We start from the raw sequence: 5,577 nt of genomic DNA on the forward strand, positions 1-5,577 counted from the left end.
CTTTTAGTGTCTCCGAATACCGCAGTACCCGACATAGCTTTGCAGACGATAAATACAACCGTTTCAGAGAGAAGAGCGGCCAATGTGACGATCTGGCTTTAAGTCGTTTCGATAACAAATGACGAAAACGGACGGATTTCTCAGGTTTTTACTACATATGAACACTTTACACATTCTCCCGTGCAACTCGGCTGATAGTCCTCCTGCATGTAAAATCTTAAGTTCCTAGCTCATGTCCAAGGCACCAAACAAGGGTAAAAAGTCAATAACCGATTCCTAAAACTTGAATTGTACTATTTCTTACTGGCTATTACATCATCTTAGAAGCTACATCTGTGTTCTACTATGGTGCTTTTAGTGTCTCCGAATACCGCCGTTCGCGACATAGCTTTTAGACGATAAGTACAACCGTTTCAGAGAGCAGAGCGGCCAATGTGACGATTTGGCTTTAAATCGATTCGATAAAAATGACGAAAATGGACGGATTTCTCAGGTTTTTAATCTATTTGAACACTTTTCACATTCTCCCGTGCAACTCGGCTGCTAGTACTCCTTCTATGCAGAATCTTAAGGTCCTAGCTCATGTCCAAGGCATCAAAGCCAGCTAAAAAGTCAATAATCAATACCTAAAACTTCAATTGTACTACTTCTTATTGGCTATTACATCAAATTAGAAGCTACATCTGTGTTCTACTGTGGTGGTTTTAGTGTCTCCGCCTACCGCAGCATACGACATAGCTTTGCAGACGATAAGTACAACCGTTTCAGAGAGAAGTGTGGCCCATGTGACGATCTGGCTTTAAGTCGATTCGATAACAAATGACGAAAACGGACGGATTTCTCAGGTTTTTACTACATATGAACACTTTTCAAATTCTCCCGTGCAACTCGGCTGCTAGTCCTCCTTTCATGCAGAATCTTAAGGTCCTAGCTCATGTCCAAGGCACCAAAGCCAGCTAAAAAGTCAATAATCGATACTTAAAACTTGAATTGTACTACTTCTTACTGGCTATTACATCAACTTAGAAGCTTCATCGGTGTTCTACTATGGTGCTTTTAGTGTCTCCGCATACCGCAGCACGCGACAAAGCTTTGAAGACGATAAGTACAACCGTTTCAGAGAGAAGAGCGGCCAATGTGACGATCTGGCTTTAAGTCGATTCGATAACAAATGACGAAAACGGACGGATTTCTCAGGTTTTTACTACATATGAACACTTTTCACATTCTCACCTGCAACTCGGCTGCTAGTCCTCCTTTCATGCAGAATCTTAAGGTCCTAGCTCATGTCCAAGGCACCAAAGTCAGCTAAAAAGTCAATAGTCGATACCTAAAACTTGAATTGTACTACTTCTTACTGGCTATTACATCATCTTAGAAGCTTCATCTGTGTTCTACTATGGTGCTTTTAGTGTCTCCGCATACCGCAGCACGCAACAAAGCTTTCCAGACGATAAGTACATCCGTTTCAGAGAGAAGAGCAGCCAATGTGACGATCTGGCTTTAAGTCGATTTGATAACAAGTGACGAAAACGGACGGATTTCTCAGGTTTTTACTACATATGAACACATTTCACATTCTCCCGTACAACGCGGCTGCTAGTCCTCCTTTCATGCAGAATCTTAAGGTCCTAGCTCATATCCAAGGCACCAAAGCCAGCTAAAAAGTCAATAATCGATACTTAAAACTTGAATTGTACTACTTCTTACTGGCTATTACATCAACTTAGAAGCTTCATCTGTGTTCTACTATGGTGCTTTTAGTGTCTCCGCATACCGCAGCACGCGACATAGCTTTGAAGACGATAAGTACAACCGTTTCAGAGAGAAGAGCGGCCAATGTGACGATCTGGCTTTAAGTCGATTCGATAACAAATGACGAAAACGGACGGATTTCTCAGGTTTTTACTACATATGAACACTTTTCACATTCTCCCGTGCAACTCGGCTGCTAGTCCTCCTTTCATGCAGAATCTTAAGGTCCTAGCTCATGTCCAAGGCACCAAAGCCAGCTAAAAAGTCAATAATCGATACCTAAAACTTGAATTGTACTACTTCTTACTGGCTATTACATCAACTTAGAAGCTTCATCTATGTTCTACTATGGTGCTTTTAGTGTCTCCGCATACCGCATCACGCGACATAGCTTTGCAGACGATAAGTTCAACCGTTTCAGAGAGAAGAGCGGCCAATGTGACGATCCGGCTTTAAGACGATTCGATAACAAATGACGAAAACGGACGGATTTCTCAGGTTTTTACTACATATGAACACTTTTCACATTCTTCCGTACAACTCGGCTGCTATTCCTGCTTTCATGCAGAATCTTCAGGTAATAGCTCATGTCCAAGGCACCAAAGCCAGCTAAAAAGTCAATAATCGATACCTAAAACTTGAATTGTACTACTTCTTACTGGCTATTACATCATCATAGAAGCTTCATCTGTGTTCTACTATGGTGCTTTTAGTGTCTCCGCATACCGCAGCACGCGACATAGCTTTGCAGACGATAAGTACAACCGTTTCAGAGAGAAAAGCGGCCAAGTGACGATCTGGCTTTAAGGCGATTCGATAACAAATGACGAAAACGGACGGATTTCTCAGGTTGTTACTACATATGAACACTTTTCATATTGTCCCGTGCAACTCGGCAGCTAGTCCTCTTTTCATGCAGAATCTTAAAGTCCTAGCTCATGTCCAAGGCACCAAATCCATCTAAGAAGTCGATACGATACCTTAAACTTGAATTGTACTACTTCTTACTGGCTATTACATCATCATAGAAGCTTCATATGTGTTCTACTATGGTGCTTTTAGTGTCTCCGCATACCGCAGCACGCGACATAGCTTTGCAGACGGTAAGTACAACCGTTTCAGAGAGAAGAGCGGCCAATGTGACGATTTGGCTTTAAGTCGATTCGATAACAAATGACGAAAACGGACGGATTTCTCAGGTTTTTACTACATATGAACACTTCTCACATTCTCCCGTGAAACTCGACTGCTAGTCCTCCTTTCATGTAGAATCTTAAGGTCCTAGCTCATGTCCAAGGCATCAAAGCCAGCTTAAAAGTCAATAATCGGTACCTTTAACTTGAATTGTACTACTTCTTACTGGCTAATACATCAACTTAGAAGTTTCATCTGTGTTCTACTATGGTGCTTTTGGTGTCTCCGCATACCGCAGCACGCGACATTGCTTTGCAGACGATAAGTACAACCGTTTCAGAGAGAAGAGCGGCTAATGTGACGATCTGGCTTTAAGTCGATTCGATAACAAATGACGAAAACGGACGGATTTCTCAGGTTTTTACTACATATGAACACTTTACACATTCTCCCGTGCAACTCGGCTGCTAGTCCTCCTGCATGTAAAATCTTAAGTTCCTAGCTCACGTCCAACGCACCAAACAAAGGTAAAAAGTCAATAACCGATTCCTAAAACTTGAATTGTACTATTTCTTACTGGCTATTACATCATCTTAGAAGCTACATCTGTGTTCTTCAATGGTGCTTTTAGTGTCTCCGAATACCGCCGTTCGCGACATAGCTTTGCAGACGATAAGTACAACCGTTTAAGAGAGAAGAGCGGCCAATGTGACGATCTGGCTTTAAGTCGATTCGATAACAAATGACGAAAACGGACGGATTTCTCAGGTTTTTACTACATATGAACACTTTTCACATTCTCCCGTGCAACTCGGCTGCTAGTCCTCCCATCATGCAGAATCTTAAGGTCCTAGCTCATGTCCAAGGCACCAAAGCCAGCTAAAAAGTCAATAATCGATACTTAAAACTTGAATTGTACTACTTCTTACTGGCTATTACATCAACTTAGAAGCTTCATCTGTGTTCTACTATGGTGCTTTTAGTGTCTCCGCATACCGCAGCACGCGACATAGCTTTGAAGACGATAAGTACAACCGTTTCAGAGACAAGAGCGGCCAATGTGACGATCTGGCTTTAAGTCGATTCGATAACAAATGACGAAAACGGACGGATTTCTCAGGTTTTTACTACATATGAACACTTTTCACATTCTCCCCTGCAACTCGGCTGCTAGTCCTCCTTTCATGCAGAATCTTAAGGTCCTAGCTCATGTCCAAGGCACCAAAGTCACCTAAAAAGTCAATAGTCGATACCTAAAACTTGAATTGTACTACTTCTTACTGGCTATTACATCATCTTAGAAGCTTCATCTGTGTTCTACTATGGTGCTTTTAGTGTCTCCGCATACCGCAGCACGCAACAAAGCTTTCCAGACGATAAGTACATCCGTTTCAGAGAGAAGAGCAGCCAATGTGACGATCTGGCTTTAAGTCGATTTGATAACAAGTGACGAAAACGGACGGATATCTCAGGTTTTTACTACATATGAACACATTTCACATTCTCCCGTACAACGCGGCTGCTAGTCCTCCTTTCATGCAGAATCTTAAGGTCCTAGCTCATATCCAAGGCACCACAGCCAGCTAAAAAGTCAATAATCGATACTTAAAACTTGAATTGTACTACTTCTTACTGGCTATTACATCAACTTAGAAGCTTCATCTGTGTTCTACTATGGTGCTTTTAGTGTCTCCGCATACCGCAGCACGCGACATAGCTTTGAAGACGATAAGTTCAACCGTTTCAGAGAGAAGAGCGGCCAATGTGACGATCTGGCTTTAAGTCGATTCGATAACAAATGACGAAAACGGACGGATTTCTCAGGTTTTTACTACATATGAACACTTTTCACATTCTCCCGTGCAACTCGGCTGCTAGTCCTCCTATCATGCAGAATCTTAAGGTCCTAGCTCATGTCCAAGGCACCAAAGCCAGCTAAAAAGTCAATAATCGATACCTAAAACTTGAATTGTACTACTTCTTACTGGCTATTACATCAACTTAGAAGCTTCATCTATGTTCTACTATGGTGCTTTTAGTGTCTCCGCATACCGCATCACGCGACATAGCTTTGCAGACGATAAGTACAACCGTTTCAGAGAGAAGAGCGGCCAATGTGACGATCCGGCTTTAAGTCGATTCGATAACAAATGACGAAAACGGACGGATTTCTCAGGTTTTTACTACATATGAACACTTTTCACATTCTTCCGTACAACTCTGCTGCTATTCCTCCTTTAATGCAGAATCTTAAGGTAATAGCTCATGTTCAAGGCACCAAAGCCAGCTAAAAAGTCAATAATCGATACCTAAAACTTGAATTGTACTACTTCTTACTGGCTATTACATCATCATAGAAGCTTCATCTGTGTTCTGCTATGGTGCTTTTAGTGTCTCCGCATACCGCAGCACGCGACATAGCTTTGCAGACGATAAGTACAACCGTTTCAGAGAGAAGAGCGGCCAAGTGACGATCTGGCTTTAAGGCGATTCGATAACAAATGACGAAAACGGACGGATTTCTCAGGTTGTTACTACATATGAACACTTTTCATATTGTCCCGTGCAACTCGGCAGCTAGTCCTCTTTTCATGCAGAATCTTAAAGTCCTAGCTCATGTCCAAGTCACCAAATCCATCTAAGAAGTCGATACGATACCTTAAACTTGAATTGTACTACTTCTTACTG

This window comes from Schistocerca gregaria, unplaced genomic scaffold (genome assembly GCF_023897955.1).
Source record: "Schistocerca gregaria isolate iqSchGreg1 unplaced genomic scaffold, iqSchGreg1.2 ptg000199l, whole genome shotgun sequence".
In the NCBI taxonomy this organism is placed as follows: domain Eukaryota; kingdom Metazoa; phylum Arthropoda; class Insecta; order Orthoptera; family Acrididae; genus Schistocerca; species Schistocerca gregaria.